This window comes from Meles meles, chromosome 18, assembly GCF_922984935.1.
Source record: "Meles meles chromosome 18, mMelMel3.1 paternal haplotype, whole genome shotgun sequence".
In the NCBI taxonomy this organism is placed as follows: domain Eukaryota; kingdom Metazoa; phylum Chordata; class Mammalia; order Carnivora; family Mustelidae; genus Meles; species Meles meles.
Window position 1 is genome coordinate 2,077,345 of NC_060083.1, and position 21,998 is coordinate 2,099,342.

Here is a 21,998-nt window from a genome sequence, read left to right on the forward strand (position 1 = left end):
TTGTTAGGAGTATTAAAGAAATATATGCTAGATGGGGCACCTGGGTAGTTCAGTCGGTTAAGTGTCTGACTCTTGGTTTCAGCTTCATGCTCACTGGGGAGTCTGCTGGAGATTCTCTCTCTCTCCCTATGTCTGAGAGTGCTCACACACACACTCTCTCAAATACTAACTAAATAAATCTCTTTTTTAAAAATATTTTATTTATTTGACAGAGAGAGACACAGCGAGAGAGGGAACACAAGCGGGGGCAGTGGGAGAGGGAGAAGCAGTCCTCCCGCTGAGCAGAGAGCCCGATGCGGGACTCGATCCCACGACCCTGAGATCATGACCTGAGCCAAAGGCAGATGCTTAATGGCTGAGCCACCCCGGTGCCCCAATAAATACATTTTTTAAATATATCTTTTTTAAAAAGAAAGAAAGAAACCTACACTAGCTGGAATTCTAGGGCTAACTCCCAACATCTGTACATCAGAACTGGCCCCCCAAAGAGGCAGCCTTCGTGATAGGAAGAGGCGCCACGGGGAACCTGCTGCTCGAGTTGCTGGCTCCAGAACCAGAGCTCCTCGCCTGCAGTCTAGACCAGCGGATGCCCCGACCTTGCCTCGTTCTCTGGGTGACTCGGTTCTGAGTGCATCGCCTGCGAGGGCGGGTGACCAACCGAACCTAAATCCCATCCTGAATGCGAGCAGCAGGGGCCTCTCGGAAATGCACTTTCCAATTTCCAGCTCCTGGAGGGGGTAGGACATTGTTGCTTGATGCCGTCCACAGCATCTGGATGTGTGGATCCCCATCACCCACCCTTAGGAATAGCACCATGAGGGCATCAGCGAAATGGGGGACTAAGGAAATCCAAGACTCCCTCCCTCTATAAAAGCAACAAGAAAGGTGGCAAAATCCGTCAGAACCAGCCTCTTCATAGCCCTGGAATCTAGTCAACAACTTGTAACAAGCAAGAGAGCACTTAACGGAATAGGGGAGAAGCTGCAGAGTTTCTGTGGGAGAGCTCTGGGCCCTTTGAACTCCCCCCCCCATTCCTTCCTCCGCTTCCCAGCTCAGCAGTAGCCTTACAGATGGCGGCCAGCATTGCTGGCCCGGCTTGCTAGCACTTTCCACAGCCCTGTTCTCCCTCTCCCTCTGCGCCTCTCCAAACCGCCCTCCAGTGATGCTCGACCTCTCTCAAAGTCAATAAATAAAATCTTTAAAAAGTAATAATACTACTCAAAATGCCAGTTTTCAACAAAAAAATTACAGATATGCAGAGAAACGAAGTTTGGCTCATTCATAAGAAAAAAAAATAGGGGCGCCTGGGTGGCTCAGTGGGTTAAAGCCTCTGCCTTCGGGTCAGGTCATGATCTCAAGGTCCTGGGATCGAGACCCTCATCAGGCTCTCTGCTCAGTGGGGAGCCTGCTTCCTCCTCCCTCTCTCTCTGCCTGCCTCTCTGCCTACTTGTGATCTCTGTCAAACAAATAAAATATTTTTAAAAAATAAAATAGGAACTGTCCCCTAAGGAGCCACAGACACGGGCCCAATGAAGACTTGCAACCAGCTGTCTCTCAGAGACCCAGAATGCTCAAAATCAGAGTATCAACACAGAGATGAAAAATGTAAGAAAAGGAACCAAACAGACATTCTGGAGCGGAAAAGTACCATAAGCGGAATGAAAAGCGTGACAGGTCAGGTCACAGATGTGCCGGCATCGCTGGGGCTGGGAACGTAAAGCGACGTGGCCAGCAGTTTGGCCTCCTGGATAAGTCAAACTTAGATTCACCGTACGAAGTAGCAACGCCGCTCCTGCGTGTGTATGCGCAGAAGCGTGGAAAATAAGTGTTGAAACCTGAACGCTCCCAGCAGCACCGTCACAGCGGCCGGAAGGTGGAAAGAGCTAGAATGCACAGCCGCTGGCCGATGAGTGGGTAGAGAACGCGTGTACATCCATACGGTGGGCTCTCACCCAGCCGACCAGTGGAGATAAGTGCTACGACACGTATGTACCCTGAAAACGTTTATTTTAAGTGGAAGAAGGCAGATGCCAAATGTCCCATCTTCTGTGACTCCCTTTATACGAAATACCCAGAACAGGAAAATCCACAGAAACAAAAGGTTCGTGTTTGCCAGGGCCCTGGAGGGGTCAGGGGGTATGGGGAGGGACGGCTTAGCAGAGGCAGGGGTTCCTGTTAGCGTGATGAAAATGGTCTGGACCTGGAGCGTGGCAACAGCAGCCAAACATGGTGAATGTTCCAGAAGCTGCAAAATGCCATGCTTGAAAGAGGTTTCAGGGGTGACCTTTGTGTTACAGGAGCTTACCTCAGTAAAATAAAAACAGTGCCATGCCGAGGAACCTCGTTGACCACATCTTTCTAGATCTGCGCTGGATTTCTGTGAACCAAACTCCTGAAAAGAAACATTCCTTAACGGAAGGGTACGTTGCACTACGGATTTCAGCAGGGTTGTTCGGGCTTCCATCTCTGAACCAGTGTGCCGGTCTCCTCCTCCCTTCTCTGCTGTTGGGTATAGATACTCTCTCCATCTTTCCTGGTCCAAGAGGAGGAAATGGCATCCCTTTGCATCTTTCCCTATGGCTGCAAGTTGAGCGAGCCGTCTGTGTATGAAATGAAACACGTCTTCTGTGAAATACTAGTACAGCTGCTTCGCTTGCTTTTCTCGTCACGTGTTTTTTTAAGAGCTCTTTGTGTTGTATTTTTATCAAAGTTACACGTGTCCCTAACGGAAGATCTGAGTCTTAGCCTGCTTGGGCTGCTGTCAGAGAGTCCCACAAACTTAGGGCTTATACAACAAACACTTCACAGGGCTCTGGATGTGGTAGCGGGGGAGGGGGTGCTCCCTGAGCGCTAACTAAAGGACAGTAATCTCATCAGGAGGACCGTGCCTCCATCTTATCTAAAGCCAATCACCTCCCAAAGCCCCCACCTGGATATACCATCACACTGGGGCTGAGGCTGCAACACACGCAGGGCTTTGTGGGGGGACTCAGTTCAGTCCTCGCAGTGTACGAGAGATCCTTAATGAGTCTCATTAAGTCTCATCAAGTTCTGTCTTCCTCTCCTAGGGTCAACTGTTTTCATCCCACTGAGCTGATCATTCCTTTGCAATTACCTCCTCGTTGCTAAGTAGCCTGCTTATCCTGCTGTTTCTTGTTCTTTATTTTGGATTTTGTATCTTGATCTCCTACTGTGAAAGATGAGCCTTTATCTCCTTTTCATCTCCTCCCGCATACTTCCTGTCTTCCCATTCTCCCAGTGCAATTGTGCATATTTGCAGTTTACATTTAGAGAACAGAAATGTTATTTCCAGATAAGCCGTGTCACGGTGCAGAACGCTGTTACTTTTTCTTTTCTGTACAACCTTTTGTTTTTCTCATAATCATCTTTTGGTTTCATTGTTTGCTTTAGTTTTTTATGTAATAATCACTAATTCATTCCAAATGTGTAGGAAATAGCCCCTTACATCATGCAAAGATTCTGCTAAAAGATTGCATCAAAGAGCTGAGGAGCTCTCCTGGAGCCTCCTGACCTCCTCCAACATGGCTTGTCCTCTGTGCCTGGTGCAAAGCTCTCAGACTGGGGTCTTGACCATTCTGCCTTTGCTTCTCTCTTTTTTAGAGAGAGAGAGAGAGAGAGAGAGAGCGCGCGCGTGCAGCGCGCGCGTGTGTGTGTGTGTGTGTGTGTGTGTGTGTGTGTGTCTGTGTCTGTGTGTGCAGTCCAGCAGTTGGGGAGGGGTCGAAGGAGAAGGAGAGAATCTTAAGCAGGATCCACGCCTAGCGTGAAACCCAATGCAGGGCTCGATCTCATGACCCTGAGATCACAACCTGATCTAAAATCAAGAGTCAGGCACTTTACTGACTGAGCCACCCAGGTGTCCCTCTTTTTTTTGATCTTCTGTGTCCTGGGCCCTATTCCTTCCCTCCATTCCTCTCTTGTTTTCTTTTTTTATTTATTTTATTTATTTATTTGTCAGGGAGAGTGAGCACAGGCAGAGGCAGAGGGAGAAGCAGGCTCCCCACTGAGCAAGGAGCCTGATGTGGGACTCGATCCCAGGACGCTGGGATCGTGACCTGAGCCCAAGGCAGCTGCCCAACCAACTGAGCCACCCAGGCGCCCCTCCTCTCTTGGTTTCATTCCTCTAGTATCTTTCTGAGAAAGGGTTCATGGAAAGTAAAATTTTATGACCTTGCAAAAATTTTTTGTTATGACCTTGTATCTTTATTTGACTCTGACACGATAGTTTAATTAGGTATAAAGTTTTAGGTCATGAAATTGCGTTCATTGTGTTGTCGGCATTGCTCCACGGTCTTCCAGTGTTGCAGCAGAACAAACAATTCTGGTCCTTCATAGCTGACCTTTCCCCCTCCGATATCTTGTAGGAGCTTCCGGTTGTCCTCAGCTTTTGAACATTTTAGGTTGATGTGCCTTGATGCGGCTCTTTCTTTTTTTCTGCAGTGCTGGCTACTCCTTGTACTCTTTCGGTAAGATCACGCATGTTCTTGTTTTCTTGAATTACTTTTTTGCTAATTTCTCGTTTCTTCCTTTTCTGTTTTCTTTTTCTGGGATTCCGCCTAGTCTGCTTTCCTAATTATCACGTCTTTTCACCTTTCTTCCATCTTTTTGTTTCACAGTTTACTCAGAGACTTCCTTAACTTAATGTTCTAACATCTCTTAAATGTTTCATTTCTGCTATCCTAGTTTTTCACCTCGTTCATCCTTTAAAATCTTTAACTGTGGTAAAAAATGCATAAATTAACACTTACCATTTTTAAGTGTCCAAAAGTTCAATATTAGGTATAGTCACACTGTTATGCGGTCAATCTCAAGTCTTCCCAAACTGAAACTGTACACATTAAACAGTAACTCCGTAGGCTTTCTCCCCCAGCACCAGCAGCCAACCTTCTATCTCTGTGGTTTTGATGGCTCTAGGTACCTCACGTAAACGGAACCGTGCAGTATTTGTCCTTTTGTGACTGTCTTATTTCACCAAGAAGAATGTTCTCAAGGTTCATCCAGGGGTAGTCAGGAATCTCCTTTCCTTTCTAAGACTGAATAATACTCCATTTTATCTGTCCACCATCCTGTTTGTCCGTTCGAGGAGTTCTCTTTTGGACCCTGATTTTTTTTTTTTTAAAGTTTATTTATTTATTTGACAGAGAAAGAGAGATCACAACTAGGCAGAGAGAGAGGAGGAAGCAGGCTCCCTGCTGAGCAGAGAGCCTGATGCGGGGGCTTGATCTCCTGACCCTGAGATCCTGACCTGAGCCAAAGGCAGCGGCTTAATCCACTTAGCCACCCAGGCGCCCCCTGAATTTTTTTTTTTAAGATTTTATTTATTCATCTGAGCAAGAGAGAGAGAGAGGGAGACCATAAGAAGGGAGAGAGGCATTGGGAGAGAGAGAAACAGACTCCCCGCCAAGCAGGGAGCCCAACTCGGGGCTTGATCCCAGGACCCTGGGATCATCTCCCGAGCAGAAGGCAAACACAAAGACTGAGCCCCCCCAGGCGTCCCTCGGACCCTGAATTTTTTTTTTTAAAGATTTTATTTATTTATTTGACAGACAGAGATCACAGGTAGGCAGAGAGGCAGGCAGAGAGAGAGGAAGGGAAACAGGCTCCCCGCTGAGCAGAGAGCCCGATGCGGGGCTCGATCCCAGGACCCTGAGATCATGACCTGAGCCGAAGGCAGAGGCTTTAACCCACTGAGCCACCCAGGTGCCCCGGACCCTGAATTTTTTATAGCATTTCTGTTTTTGTTTCACAGATGGGATATCTTCTGTTACTCTTGCCCAGAACAATAGGTCACTTTTATCCTGAAATCTTTTCCCTGCCTAAGTCCTTTGCTCCAGATTTTTTTGTTTTGTGGGTATTGCTTCATCTCTGTCTGTGTGCCAGATATTCAATCAGAAAAGCAGTGGTCCTTGACTGTTGCTCTCATGTAAGTGGGGGACCCTCCAAAGCTGACCAGTGGCTCCACGCTCATGGGTGAGGCTTGCAGCTGTGGTCATCATTGCAGAGTGCTGTGCCTCTGTCTGTCTTTGACGGACTCCTGGTGTCTGTGTCTTCAGGTCTGTCCTGTTGGGCTGGTCAGATTCACCAGAGAAGGACCTCCCTATCTTCTGGCTGAGGGCGCCAGCCTGACAGCCAGTGTTTGGGGGAGTGGACCAGAGAGGAGCTCGGGGGATCGGAGGGTCAGTTGACCACCTGGGCTCCCTGCAAAGTCCCCTTGATTCCTCTGTTTTCAGGGCAGTCCCTCGTGCCTCGCTATGAAATGTCATATTTATACTGTGTTAACCTTAAAAGTAAGATAGTCGTTTTACCAGCAGAAAGTGGGTTTATTCAGGAATAACACAGAATCTCAATTTCGGACAAGCAAACTATAGCAAAACCATAGAGAAGTCCAAAATACCAAGAGAGAAACGTTACTTTATGGAGAAGGGGAAGTCGGGAGGAGTTGTTGTGAACAAAAGTCCATTGGAGAAAAAGCAAAAGTTCAGGGTGACCACAGCTTCTCTGTCACTGGCTGATCGCAGGGCTGGTCGGGTTCGTGTTGGAGGTGACGTGTCCGTCCTGCAATGGACAGATTCTTTCCCGCTGGAGGTTCTTCTGACTCCTGCAATCGACAGCTTTTCCTGCCGTTGACACTGGATGGTAGGCCCCGCCCTCCAGCCTCCCCTTCTGTCTCTCCTACTCCACTTGAGTGAGGATTACCTTAACTAATTTTCATAACCGTTTGCTGGTAAATGCCCTTAACTAAAGGAAGCTTGCTTGTGCTTTGAGTTTACTGAGAATTTGTTGTTAAATCTAGAAGTAAGAATCGTGCATCCACCCTGTCGAGAGACCCTTGTTGTGCCCGAGTTTTCGCGTCCGACAGACCACCAAGGAGCCAACACCGATGCAATCACATGAGGGTTTATTCGACAAGCTTGAGCTTGGGCCCAAGTGTACCCGACACAGCGGAGTCGGGACTTGGACCGCGAGCTTAGTTAAGGCAGGGGTATTTATGGGTTCCTGTTACTAAAGCAGGGTGGGGATTCCTGGAACCAAAGCGGGGTGGGGGTTACTAAAGCAGGTGGGGGAGAGTTCAGCCCTGGGGCACAGGGGTCTGAGATGGCTGCCGGAGCTAAGATGGCTGTACTCAGGCTAAGGCTAAACCCGAGGTGGGATGGCCTTGATTTTCTCGGCCTCCACATTTCCCCCTGAACAATTTTGACCCTTAAATCTTTAAGGTTGTTGACGGTGGAAAGTCTCATCTTCTGTAACTTCTTCCTGCTGAGTAGGGGCGTAGAGTTGTCCCTGCCTACTCGGGTCAACACTGGTCAGTTGGGGAGTGTGGAGGGGAGTTATGAAAGACAGAGGCAGCTGAGTCCAGGGGCTTAAGTCAATCATTAAAGGAGAGAGGGACTGTTTAAAGTGCTAACCTGAGTAGGTCAGAGCCCAAGAGATATTCTGTGATCACCTGGAACAGCAAGATGGCTGCGCTTATGTCAGGGCTAGACTCGAGCTGGGCACAGCCTTGTTTTTCTTGGCCTCCACACCCTGTTTTACTCCCTCAGTTTCACTTGACTCGAATGGCCCTGTAGACGGATTTCCAAGCCAGCCCTGTTTTTAACCGCCTCCCCTTCTGAAGCGCCCCACGCCGTCCATTTCCTGAGCCTTTGGGAAATTGTGCACTAAAACCAGGTTGGATATTTGCTCTTCCCCACTGCTGGCTTGGGATTTCGTTTTGTTAGGTCTGTGTTGTTAGTTACTTCTGTCTGTCTGCTTTTCAGGTGCCAGAATTTTGTTTCCTTTCCTCTTTCCTTTTTTTGCTCTTCTTAATACCTTTGGGGGGAACAAGCAAGCTCTGGTTTCTGCGGTCTTAGTAGGGCTTCAAGAGGGAAAGAAAGTCCATGTGTTCAATCCGCTTTCTTCACCTCGAAGTCTCAGAGCTCTTCATACATTGAAATACTAGCCTATACCCATCACACGGGTTCCAGATCATCCTTGTTAAAATATTTAAATCTTTCTTTTTTGCAGTTTGTGTTTATTTTACTATGTAGAACTGTAACTTTTTTTCTGAGTGGATGGCCATTTGTTTATCATTGACTTAGCACTCTGTTCAAGTATCTGGTAGACCCTGGTGTAAACAGGAATTCAGGAGATCTGTGACGTTCTAGTCTTCCACTGACTCATGGTCTGGTTCTTTGCCACACACAGCTCTTGTGCAGAAAAACACAAGTTCCGTGCAGTGTGCCCTGTGACAGGAGGGGTTCCTATTAGCTGTCATTGCGACGGACGACAATTTTTCCATCTCGATGCTTTTTGTTATTTGATTCTGTTTGTTGATTTTCTAGAGTTGTTGAGACAAACTGTTGCAAATAATTCCTTTTTTTTTTTTTTTAAGATTTTATTTATTCATTTGAGAGTGAGGGAGACAGAGAACACACAAGCAGGGGGAGAGGCAGAGGGAGAGGGAGAAGCAGACTCTCTGCTGAGCCAGCCGAGAGCCCCAGTGTGGGGCTCAATCCCAGGACCTAGAGATCATGACCTGAGCAGAGGGCAGATGCTTAATGAGCCACTCAGGTGCCTTTGTTGCAAATAATTCTTAATGTTTTTCCTTATTTCCATTATGTATACTTCTTGTACTTTATTTTTTATTGAATTCATGAAAGTCCAGGAAATGTTGAATACTACTGTTGATGTTGGAAATTCTGTTCACAGTAGTATCGCACCTTTAAATATATTTTTGTATCGTTTCCTCGTAAATACTGTCTCAGTTGAAGGAAGCTTAGTTCTGTGTTCACTAAGATTTTTTTTTTTTAATCCAGAAATAGGTAAAAATTGTATTAAAATTCTTTTTGGCATTTGTTGAGCAATACATAAGCTGTTTTCTCTTTCAACCCATTTATGTAATTAACATAAATGTATATTACATTATGGAGCATATTTCCTCAGGAGAGAAACATTCTTACATTCCTGGAGGCAAAATCCTAACTTATGGTGTGACATGGTGTACTATTCCTGGGGGAAAATCGCTACTTTTAATTCTGGTCATTCTTTAATGTGACGCATATTTTTTTTTCGGTTTTATTTATTTATTTGACAGAGAGCAAGAGCTCGAGCACCAACAGGGGGAGGGAGAGGGGAGAAAGACAGGCAGAGGGAGAAGCAGGCTCCCCACTGAGTAGGGACCCTGACACGGGACTGGGTCCCAGAACCCTGGGATCATAACCTGAGCGGAAGGCAGCCACTTAACCGACTGAGCTACCCAGGCTCCCCTGAAGCATATTTTTAAATTTATTTTTATTGTTGTTTTTATAGTTTTTTAAAGTTTAGTTAACATATATTATACTATTAGTTTCGGGGGTAGAATTTAGTGATTCACCAGTTGCATAGAGCACCCAATCGAACAGTATTTTTTTTAAAGATTTTATTTATTTATTTGACACAGAGAGAGAGATCACAAGTAGGCAGAGAGACAGGCAGAGAGAGGGGGAAACAGGCTCCCTGCTGAGCAGAGAACCTGATATGAGGGTCTATCCCGGGACCCTTAGATCATGACCTGAGCCAAAAGCAGAGGCTTAACCCACTGAGCCACCCAGGCGCCCCTGAAGCGTATTTTTGATACTCTGTTGGTAACAAGGGGACATTTGGCTTCTTGTTGTAACCTGGCTTAGGGATAAATGAATTTTTTTGTTAATAACACCTGGTTTTTTGTTAAGATATCACCAAGCACTGAAACCCTTTATCATTTGTACATGATCAAAAAATGAAATAAGTATTTTTCTGCCTTTTCCAGTAGGGGTTGGTGACAGTTTTTGGCCGGAAGGAACATACTATACTCTGGGATATAGGACAGAGCCGTACAAGACTCTCACACTCCTTCTGACAAATGAGAACGCACAGTGTTCTGAAACTGCACTGGGAAACCTCTCATTTGGAAGTTACAATCTCCTGTTCCCGGAAGCGGAGGCTTACATTTTCCCTGGGACTGAAGGCTCTTTTCCTTTGATCAAGGTCCTCGGCAAGGACCTTTTAGCACATATATTTAAAGCAGGCACCCCCCACCCCCCGCCGCCACAGTTCTCAAGGGAACCTCGTGAAAGGCCCCAAGCTGCCTTCTGTGGGCGCTGGAGGGTGACCTTCACCATGTGGCCGGTGGATCTGTGGAATTCTGAGTGAGGTGTGTTGAAGTCTCTTACTCCGATTGTAGTTTCCGTCAAAATCTTTGGTTTCTAAGAGTTTTTCCTTAGATATTCTGGATACCAAACTTAAGGGTTCATAGCTCTTGTGTCTTTTAATATGCTTACCTTTTCTTTCAATTAAGCCTTCAGACCTGAAAGATTTCATTTTATGATGCTAACACACTCTTCCCATTTCTGCCTAGCTTTTATTTGTGTGATATATTTTTATAATTCCTTTATTCTTGATTTTTTTATTCATATGCCTTTAGTATATTTCTTAGTTTAGCTTTATCTGTAATCTGAAATTCTAATAGAGAGCCCATTCATGGTTTCTTGTGGCTTTTTTGCATGTATTTACTCTTATTCTCATTCTCTTACATTTTCAGTATACTTTTCTTACTAGTTTTCCCTTTCCTGATTTGCAGTCACCTAACCATGAACGTCCTAAGGCCTATGAGTTGAAAAGGTGGAACAGGCCTGAGAATCTGAGTAGCATAGTCTGATGATCATGTGAAAACTAAAGCTAAAATCAGAACTAATCAAATTTGAGTAGAATAGGGGCACCTGGGTGGCTCAGTTAAGTGGCTGCCTTCAGCTCAGGTCCTGATCTCAGGGTCCTCAGGCTCAGGATCGAGCCCCACATCGGGCTCTCTGCTCAGCGGGGAGCCTGCTTCTCCCTCTCCCTCTGCCTGCCCCTCCGCCTACTTGTGCTATCACTGGGTCAAATAATTAAAAAAGACCTTTAAAAAACTACTTTGAGTTGACTAAGTAGACCTTTTCCCATCAAAATCGAAGTTTTCCGAGGCAGGGCTAGAAAAGCCAGTTGAAATAACGAGGACCAGGTCAGTGAGCCCCACTGGGGTCCCGACATCAGAGCTGGAATCCGAGCAAGGGGCCAGGCAGACCCGTGACTTGCCCTGTGAGCCGTCCAAAGCCAGCCTCGCGCCCAGAGTCAGGGCGCCCAGAGTCAGAGGGACCCGGGAAGACCTGGGTCAAGGCGGGTGAGACAGCTACCACCTGGGATGGTTCTGGTGATGAGAAAGCCACGGTGTGGACAGAAGGGTCAGACTTCCTGTCACCAACCACCAGCTGGGGCTGGGCTGCGGCTGCAAGACGGGGGCGGAGCCCTCAGGGCACTGGGGTTCCTGGGACAAAACAGTGACTTCAGCACAGCCCAGCAGAACTACCAAACAGTGGTTTGAAGAAATCACTGGAAACTTTTCACAGATTGGGGAAGTCACCTAGCAATTTGCTAAGCAGAACAGGGTATTCTTGAAAGTACTCTGAATTGCACCGGGGCGGACCCGTCGTCAAATGCAATCCACTTAGCTGCTTTTATCCGTGTCTGTGGGAAGAGGGGCGGGGATCGGTCTGCCCCTTCCGGCTCTGCTGTCGGTCCTGTCTGCCTTGATCGCTTTTGCTTTTAATTGGGGTAAAGTAGACTGTGAAATTGACCATTTTAACCATTGTTAAGTGTACAGCTCCGTGGCCTCAAGTCCACATTGGCGTGTAGCGGTTACCAGGGTCCGTCCTCAGAACCGTTTCATCTTTTCCCAACAGAATCCCTGTACAATGAAGCACTAATTCCCCACCCCCAGCCCCTGGTAAGCTCGGTTCTACTTCCTGTCCCCATGCATTTGCCTCCTAGAGGTACCTCGAGTAAGTGGAATCGTCCTGCCTTCTTGTCAGGTTTATGTCTCCTTACGTAGTGTCCTCAGGTTCATCTGTGTGTCTCCCATTCTGCTTTTGCATCTATCCTTCCTCCTTGTGGGTGAACTCGCCCCAGGGACGCTGCAGCCATGGCTCTGGGGGAGCAGGGGGGCCCTTGCCACCGTGTCTTAAAAACCTGTAACGGCTCGGTAGCTGACTGACTTAGACCCGCATCTGTCGCCCGTGCAGGAGGTCAGCCTTTTCTAACCCAACTATTTACCTGTCTGATTTCTCCTCCCTCTTCTCAGAGGTATGGAATGTAGTCCACACCCCATCCCCCATGTCACCGCGGCCTACTAGAAACTGGAGACTCGGTCAGTCCTCCTTGTCACTAAGGAAGAGGAAAGTGTTGTGGTCACCAACAATTTGGGCTCTCGAGCTCTGTAAGTCAGAAAGGTCTGTGTTGAAACTGGAGATGGAGGGTAACAGATTGGGGAAGGGTTGGAGTGGGGGCTGGGCATGGGTTTGGGAGGGAGAGTAGAGACCCACGTGCCCCGAAGACCACTGCTCAGAGGCCTGGCTGCGAGGTGCACGCAGTAGCCCAAAATGCCAAGAGGAGGGCTCAGCTGGCAACCCTGCAGGCTGAGGGATCCCCGTCCTACCTGTTCCAACCTGCTGACTTGCCTCTTTTTTTTAAGACTTTATTTATTCACTTGAGAGAGAGAGAGAATGTGTGTTTGTGTGTGCGCGCGCGCAGAGTCGGGGTGGGGGAGCAGAGGGAGAAGCAGACTCCCCTGTGAGCAGAGAACCCACCTTGGATCTCCCATCCCAGGACCCTGAGATCATGACCCGAGCGGAAGTCGGACGCTTAACCGACTGAGCCACCTGTGTGCCCCAGCCTGCTGAATTCGTACAAAATGCAGGAGAAAATGAGGGGGGCTTTTAGAGACAGCATTAGGGTTGCAGTTAAGGGCTCCTGACCTGAGTTAGCTGAGTCTTCTGGTTGTAGGGGATCATTTGAAGGAAATGTCTGCATTCCGACATTGCACATTTTTTTTTTATGTCTAGAGACACTAGATGTCCTGCCGGCTTCAGGAAGTAAAAGCATGATACTCAAAATAAAATGGAGGAGTGTTTCCTCCTGCTGTGGATGAGGTGGATTTAAAGTGTCTTTGTCCTTTCTCCTCCCTGTGGATCCTTTGTCCTGCCGGAAGCCCTCCCTAGATAAATATGCCAGCAGCTGGCATCGTCGCTGGCACCAGCCACCACCGAAAGCCATTATCTTGCCATCATTAAGAGAGACGAGGCCTTGATGTTCGCTGCTGTTCCCACTCGATCTCCCAGGACAGCGTGCAAGTCTATTTAGATAATAACAGTCCCAAGTGAAATCAGCACTGAGTATTTTTTTCCGTTCTCTTATGCATGAAATGTTCATCTGGGAAAAAGAAATCGTCTAGCCACAGAAGCCGATGATTTGAGAGACTGAATTCAGTCTTTCCGGGAGGGAGAGGCGAAGATCGGGTTGATGATTGTCTCATATAAATTAAACTTGATCAGGGAACAAAATTCTTTAGAACAGATTGCTTCGTTATTACGTCTTATTTTCTTAGGAAGTACATCCAAAAATACAGAAGTGCTGTTTCCCCTTAAAAAAAAAAAAAAAAGTTTTCCTTACTAAAAATACTGTGTTTGGAGTGCCAGAGTCCATGTGGCACAGAGTCTGTGTGGACAGAATCGTGTTGCTCTGTGAAACTCTGCGGATGCTCTTCTGAACGTGGGGGAAAGTCCCTCACATGGGGCGGGTTGGGGGGAGTATAAGATCGAAGAACTTCTCTGCGGGCAACTTGGCGGAATCCATCATAATTTACCCCACGAGTGTGCAGTATAATAACAGAAGACTGGACGCAACTTAAAGAGACTATCGTATCCATCCATGTGCCGGACCCGTACACAGCTGCTAGGAGGAGAACGGAGGGTTGATGGTGGTGGAAGTGAGCTCTTTATCAAAGAGTTAACATACAGCAGACTTTTTTTTTTCAGGATTTTACTTATTTGACAGAGAGAGACACAGCGAGAGAGGGAACACAGGCAGGAGGAGTGGGAGAGGGAGAAGCAGGCTTCCCGCTGAGCTGAGAGCCTGATGTGGGGCTCGATCCCAGGACCCTGGGATCACGACTGAGCCGAAGGCAGACACTTAATCGACTGAGCCACCCAGGCGCCCCCCAGCAGACAGTTTTATAAGGGCTCTTCTTGTTAGTTTTGCAATTAATCTTGACTACAGTCCTATGAGGTGTCTATTCTACATCCATTTTAAGGATCCAGAGGAGAACCCGCGTGGCTCAGTCAATTAGGCGTCTGCCCTCAGCTCAGGTCATGATCTCAAGGTCCTGGGATCGAGCCTCCCATTGGGCTCCCTGCTTCTCGAGGAGCCTGCCTCTCCCTCTCCCTCTGCCCTTCCCTCCTCCCTCTTGTGCTCACTCTCTCTCTCTCCCAAGTAAATAAATAAAATCTTTTTTTAAAAAAGGTTACAGAAACTAAGACACAAAGAAGTTAAGTAATCACTCACAGTCATCAACTAGTAAGTGACCGGGCTTCTGGCTTCAGAAGCCAGTCTCTTGGTCTCTACACTATCACTGTTTCTCCACATGTAGCGGAAAGACCTATGGCTATACATCTCAGGAAGTGGGGAAAACCACGGTGCAGAAGTGTGCAGAACATGCCGCCGTTTGCATAAAAAGAGGGGAAATACATGTGCATGTTTGTGTAAGTGCTGTGCAGGGCTGACCAGTGGAACTTTCTGCGATGGTGAGAATGTTCTAGATCTGCACTGTCCAGTACATTAGCCACTAGCCAGTGGCCAGTATGACCGAGAAACTGAATTCTAGACTTCATTCAGTTCTAACGAACTTGGCCACATGTGGCTAGGGGCTGTTGTATCAGACAGTGCAGGACGGGATAGATATGGAAAGATACAAAAGAAGCCAGTTAGAGATCATTGAATCTTATAGTTTCCAAACTCTACCTTAGCCAGACCTTCTGCAGAAAACTTTAGCCGGAAGGGCAGGTCCTGCAACCGATCATTTCAAAACCACTGATACAGTCTGGCCGGTTCTTTGGAAAGATGAGGAATCTAGAAGCGGGAAGAGTCAAGTCATTTGCCTGAAGTCGTAGTCACATAGCTGCTTTAGTAACAGGAATATCCAAGTTCATCACAATTCGGATTTGTTCTCTGGAGCCCTGTACATTTTGGTTGGCCAAGGCTCACTCAGTCCGATAACCAGCTCAGGAAAAGAAAATAAACTTTTGTGTCCAGTATTCCCAGAACCCCCTGGGAATCGTGTGTGTGACGTGTACATTTTCCATAGTCCAGACCACATCAGGCCTCCTCCAGGTCCCAGACTCACCTCTTGCCTTTGCCCTGTCTGGTCAACCATTCCAGATGAGGGACCAGACTCTATTATGTGTGTCTGTCTCTCAGCGCCTTACACATAGCAGGCCTCCATGAACATTTGCTGGCTATCATTACAGACTTAAGAGCAATGGTTTGGGCTCTTTTTCCAGTGTAGAATTGACCCATTAGTGCAGATGGTTCATAAGAAAGTATTTTTTTTTTAATCTATTTGACAGAGATCACAAGCAGGCAGAGAGGCAGGCAGAGAGAGAAGGGAAGCAGGCTCCCCGCTGAGCAGAGAGCCCGATGCGGGCTCGATCCCGGGACCCCGGGATCATGACCTGAGCCAAAGGCAGAGGCCCAACCCACCAAACCACCCAAGCGCCCCCATAAGAAAGTCTTTTTAACATTTCCTTGGGGACTGGTGCATTTCGATAAGCTCTCAGCCAGGAGAAGGATGGGCTTCAGGGGTGCTAACAGATCACTCACTGGCCTGAAAAGTGGGCAATTCTGGGATGAAGGGAACTAGCAGAGCTGCAAATAACCATCACCTTTTTAAGAAAAAATAAGCCAAAAAGACGAGTGAAATTAATGACAGTGAGGTACTCAACAGAAGAGAGGAAAAGAGAGAAGGAAGATTCCAGAAAAGTGTTTCTCCAGAGATCTGGGGGTAGAACATGGCAGAGAATCATGTGGGAACCACGTTGAGGGGTAGAGAGATCTGCTCACAGAAGTAGTGGAAGAACCCAGGTTCCCGTGCCGAGCTCTGCAGTTCGTCTTCCTTGGCCCGTGTTGGCTGCTGGGCAGGCCGGGTGTGGACCCGGCTACGCGGCTCAGGAGGTGTCAGGCAGACGGGCACCTGCGGTGAAACTAGACCAAGTGTCATGCCGAAGGCCAGAGAACTTCAAGAAGGAAACGTCCCAGGTGGGGACTCTTCCAGGTTTGCTTAAGGGGAAAAAGGAGGAAGCACGAAAGATGTAGTTCCAGCCACCCTCCTGGTGTCAACATCCTTTCGATTCTGTCTCCGGAGAGAGGTTGTACCAGATCTGCCTACACAGCTCTGAAGACACGGCAGCCCTTTCATCGTCAGAAAACTCTCCTCAGCTGAGAAGTTTCCTGCAGGGGTTGTCCCTCGTAACTTACTCATCCGGCCCTCGCCACACAGAGCAAACCGTAGTCGTTCCTAGACTTTCTCCTTTGATCTCCTCTGGTCCAGGTCTCAAACCCTCAACTCCTTCAATAGGGAGGATAAAAAATAGGAAGAAATCATTTAAAAAGTAAATTATTCCTGGGCCTCCTGGGTGGCTCAGTGGGTTAAGCCGCTGCCTTCGGCTCAGGTCATGATCTCAGGGTCCTGGGATCGAGCCCCGCATCGGGCTCTCTGCTCGGCGGGGAGCCTGCTTCCCTTCCTCTCTCTGCCTGCTTCTCTGCCTACTTGTGATCTCTGTCAAATAAATAAATAAATAAAATCTTAAAAAAAAAAAAAGTAAATTATTCCTCTAAATATAATTGGATTCCAACTAAAATCCCGCAGGATTTCTTTAGTCTTGAAGGTAAAATAATTAAAAATACACCCAGAAGAATAAGTAAAAATGGCCAAGGAAGTTTCCAGAAAGTCGTAATGAAGGCGCGTTAGCCCGACCTGCCTGGAAGAATAAGGTGAAGCCGTAGTACATCGGGCCCTACTCCGTAACCCGTCTTCACCCATCATAGGTATTCCAGAACAGATACGGCAAACGGTGGAAACAGACCTGGATGCCGTTCCCGTGGCCCGTGTTTAAAAGGATTGAAGACATTCAGTTGACCAAATTGAGTAGGGCCACATTTTTTAAATCTGTAAGAGGAGAACAGAAGTTTTCAGACTTGATTTGGGAGATGATTAGCCATCTAAAATTAAGTCAAGAAACAAGAGATTAAAGCAATAAGGTGAATAGGATCAGAAGAGGCGAGGAGTTCCAAGGAACCCCCGAGTGATTTGCTTGAGGAACAAAAAGTTGGGGCCCATTCTCCCCTTTGCAACAGTTGTGAGAGAAGTGCATAAAGTCAGATGTTCTGAGTTCCCTCTCGCTCTGTAACTACCCCCCAAAACTTAGTGGGTTACAGTGCAACAGTGTTCATTTTGGTCACATGTCTACAGTTTAGGCCTACAGTTGACGCACAGGTCTGCTCTGTGTTCCTCCATGTCTGGGGCCTCCAATGGCTAGAGGCTGGAACAGTTCAGGCTTGGTCAGTCTCTCTCCAGGAGGCCTCTGTACTTGGCTGGTCTGAGTTCCCACATACCCCAGGAGCCTCAGAACTCCCAGAGACAGTGTTCCAAGAGCACTCAGTAAAAGTTGGAGGCTTCTTCCCACCCACCCTGCAAGTCGCCAATGCCACTTCCTCCCCGTTCAAGCAAAAAGGCCAGCCCAGATTCCAGAAGAGGAGAATTAGACTCTGCCTCTTGGCGGGAAGATTGCAGAGAATCTGTAGCTGCCTGAAATGTGTCGCGTAAGGAAAAGAAAAAACTTAAGGTCTCTAGTCTGCCTTTCTAGCAACTTCTTCATTGCATCTTCCCTCCCTCTTCTACAGCCAAGTCTTTAGTCGTCGTCTTCAACATTTTGGGGGGAAAACAAAACAAAACAAAAAAACTCTCTTTTCTCAGGACCTCTTCAGCCTAAAAACGTACAATTAATAGGGCTCTTACTTATTCATTGCCGTGGAACTGACATGGGCCTAACTTGTCTGTAAGGGTTGTCATTAATATCTTTAATAACATATTGTTTTCCTAATCATAAAAGTAATTCGTGGTCATTGTAGAAAAATTAAAAAACAGAAAAAAAGAAGATGAAGAAAAGTTAAAATGTCGAGGCACTTAATTTGGCTTCCTCTTTCTGGCCTGTTGAAATCTTTCTTGGGTTTTGACTCTATCCATTTGTTATCCTCTGTCCCTCCCAGACTACCTCAAAGTCAGTGATAATGGAGACAGGTATAGGACCAGTCCTCTAGACTGACATTTATAATAATGTCAATAATAATTACTGGAGATTACTAATAATTACTGAGGAACATCAAGTATCTAGAAAACATGGCATATAGCAGACCCGTGAAAACCCAGAACATCAGAGTTCTCCCATGAGCTTCCCAGGAATGACAAAGATTAAAAAACGGAGTTTAGATTTTTTGTTTGTCTGTTTTTCAATATGGAATACTTCACAATCTTGTATGCCGGCCTTGCTCAGAGACCATGCTAATCTCTGTTGTTCCAATTCTAATATATGTGCTGCCAAAGTGAGAACCATAGACAGTTTTGGAAAATGTTTATGAAAAGCAAAAACAAGTTTGCTTAGCTTCATCGGTAGACAACTAGGATATTTCTGGTTCCCCATTCTGAACAGTAATGCTAAAGCAAACATTTTTGTGGGTGTGTCTTTTGGCAGAGAAAACAGAATAGATTTTCTCTAGAATAGATACCTACATGTGGAATTACTCGGTCAAGTCGTATTTTTCTTTTTTAAAAATATGTTTGCAGTTGCCTCCTAAAGCCTGTCCCAATTTATATTCCCATCAGTCAATATAAGAATACCCATTTTGGGGTTCCTGGATGACTCAGTCAGTTAAGCATCTGACTCTTGATTTAAGGTCAGGTCATGATCTCAGGGTCGTGAGATCGAGCCCAGCATCAGGCTCTGCGCTGGGTGTGGAACCTATTTAAGATTCTCTCTCTCTCCCTCTGCCCGTTCCCCTTCTCCTTCTCTCTCATTCTCTCTCTCCCTCTTTAAAAACAAAAAACAAAAACAGGAATACCCATTTCCCACATCTTCATTAACTCCGTGAATTAAAAACCTTAACTTTTGCCAACTTGATGAGCGAAAATAGACGACTATTTTTATTTTCTGGGGAGACCTAACACCTTTCCAAATGTTTCTGTTTCCTCTTCAGTGCATTACGGATTCATTCCTCTGTCCGTTTCCCCCTGGCTTGTTATCTCTTATTATAAGAATATATTCTGGATTTAGTAGTTTGCTATATGTGTATATATATTGTTTTTAATTTTGTTATACAGAAATTTAATTTTATGTAACCCGTTTTCTCCTTTTTTTTTTAAAGATTTTATTTATTTATTTGACAGAGATCACAAGTAGATAGAGAGGCAGGCAGAGAGAGAGGAGGGAAGCAGGCTCGCCGCTGAGCAGAGAGCCCGATGCGGGACTCGATCCCAGGACCCTGAGATCATGACCTGAGCCGAAGGCAGCGGCTTAACCCACTGAGCCACCCAGGCGCCCCGTTTTCTCCATCCTTTTATCCTCTTTGCGTTTTATGCCTTACGTGGCTTTCTTTCCCTCAAGAGTATAAAGTTACTTATCTAGGTTCTAATAATGTCTAACTTCGGCTTTTAAATTTAGGCATCTGGAGCTTCTCTCTAGACCACTAATGGCTGAGAGAAGGGAAACTCATGAGGAGACGCCCATGGTCAGCAGCCTCTGCTTGGGAACAGTTTTCGTGTCACAGCATAGAGAGCTGGAGCGGAAGCTGAGCGTGGCGGTCCCACGGAGCTGAGGGAGGCAGCCGTCCGTGGCGGCTGAGACAGTGGCATTCTAGGGCAGAAAGGGGGCATCAGAAAAGAAAAAGCTGTGCAGAGAAGGGTTCCAGGTGGTGTGTGTGTGAGTCACCCTGTGTCTACGACTATGGGCTACGCTGTCCATGTGACCATGGGTGGCCTGACTGCTGGAGGTTTACCAGATAGCCTGAGATGGGAACAAAGGTACTTGAACCAGATGGGTGTAGACATCTACCCAAGGCAAGGAACGGCCCCCAAACCCGTGCGCAGGGAAGGAAGTGTGGGCTGCGTTCGTTGCGATTTCACACGGACCCACTTACGTGTGCATATGCTCTATAATGTTTTCCACCAAATCTTCAAAATAAGCTTGGTCTTCCCAGGGCAATTCCTGCACGTGCTGAAACTTGGTGAGAAATGAACTTCTTTTGTCCTCTCTGATCTGCACATTATTACTCCCCCTCCCCCCCCCCGACACACTAGGTCTGTTTCTACAGCTGTGACAGTAAAAATGTCTCAAAAGAGTCTCAGAGGAGTCCCAGGAACGAGGATATTTAGGTCACGGTCTGTCCCAAGACATCAAGTTCCTGCAGCAGTGAAAAAACTGCATTTTCTTTTTCACTATTTAACTGAATTACAGTCAGCATACAACATTAGTTTCAGATGTATGACAGAGTGATTCAACATTGAGATGGTTTGTATGTTTTACTAAATGCTCCCCATTGAAGTCTGTCACCGTCTATCACCGCACAAACCCGCTATAATATTGTTGACTGTATTCCCTGTGCTATACTTTCATCCCCATGAAGTATTTATTTGATAAATGGAAGTTTGTACCTCCTTTTTTAAAACGGATTTTATTTTTTGATACAGAGCAAGAGAGTGTGAGTAGGGGTAAGGAGCAAGAGGGAGAGGGAGAAGCAGACTCCCCACCGACCAGGGAACCCGACGCCGGGCCTGATCCCGGGGTTCTGGGATCGTGACCTGACCTGAAGGCAGACGCTTAAGTGACTGAGCCACCCCGGGGCCCCAGGAGTCTGTCGCTTTTAATCCTCTTTATCCGTTTGCTCATCTCCCCACCCCTACCCCAGTGGCCGCTACCAGTTTATTCTTTATATTTCTTAGTTCGTTTCTGGTTTCGTGTTTGTTTGCTCATACACTTTGTTTTTTTATATTCCACATGTAAGTGAAATTATATGGCACATGTCTTTTCTTTCTGGCTTATCTCCCTTAGCATAACACCCTCTGGGCTCTTACATGTCACAAACAGCAAGATTTCATTCTTTTTTACAACTGAGTAATATCCGTGCACGCATGTATCACGTCTTCGTTACCCAGGTCGCTTCCATATCTTGGTTATTGTAAGTAATGCTTCAATAAGCGTGGGAGGGCATACATATTTTCAGATTGCTGTTTTTATATTCTTTGGCAAATCCCCAGAAGTGGAATTCCTGGATCATATGGTATTGCTATTCTTAATTTTTTGAGGGACCTCCCTGCTGTTTTTAATAGTGGCTGCACCAGTTTACATTCCCACCAACAGCGCATGAGCGTTCCCTTTTCTCCACATCCTCGCCAACGCTTGTTATTTCTTGTCTCTTTGATACTAGGCATCTGACTGCTATGAGGTGACAGTCTCGTGGTGGTTTCGATCCGCATTTCCCTGACGATGAGTGACGCGGAGCATCTTTTCACGCGTCTGCCAGCCATCTGTATGTTTTCATGTCTTTTTGAGAAAAATGCCTATTCATTTCCTCTGCCCATTTTTTTTTTAAGATTTTATTTATTTATTTGACACAGAGAGAGAGAGAGAGATCACAAGTAGGCAGAGAGGCAGGCAGAGAGAGGGGGAAGCAGGCTCCCTGCTGAGCAGAAAGCCCGATGCAGGGCTTGATCCCAGGATCCTGAGGTCATGACCTGGGCCGAAGGCAGAGGCTTAACCCACTGAGCCACCCAGGCGCCCCTGCCTATTTTTTTTTATTTAAAAAAATTTTTATGCATTTATTTGAGAGCGAGCAGGCAAGAGAGAAAGCACAAACCAAGAAGGGAAGAGCCAGAGGGAGAAGCAGGCTCCCCACTGAGCAGGGAGTCAACAATGCAGGGCTCGATCCCAGGACCCTGGGATCATGACCTGAGCCGAAGGCAGACATTCAACCGACTGAGCCCCCAGGTGCCCTCTCTGCTCATTTTCCAGTCAGATCGCTTGTTTCTGTTTTGTTTTGTTATTGAGTTGCAGGAGCTCTTTACATATAAG

General features: G+C 46.7%; 1 protein-coding gene and 1 non-coding gene across 8 annotated transcripts in view; one reads left to right on the forward strand and one right to left on the reverse strand.

The window, feature by feature from the left end:
* SPECC1 (sperm antigen with calponin homology and coiled-coil domains 1) overlaps nt 1–21,998 on the forward strand; it is a 268,950-nt gene that overhangs the window by 220,018 nt on the left and 26,934 nt on the right. The window lies entirely within an intron of this gene.
* LOC123930343 lies at nt 18,384–18,485 on the reverse strand. Its single transcript, XR_006816059.1, has one exon. It is a non-coding gene; the product is annotated as a U6 spliceosomal RNA (small nuclear RNA).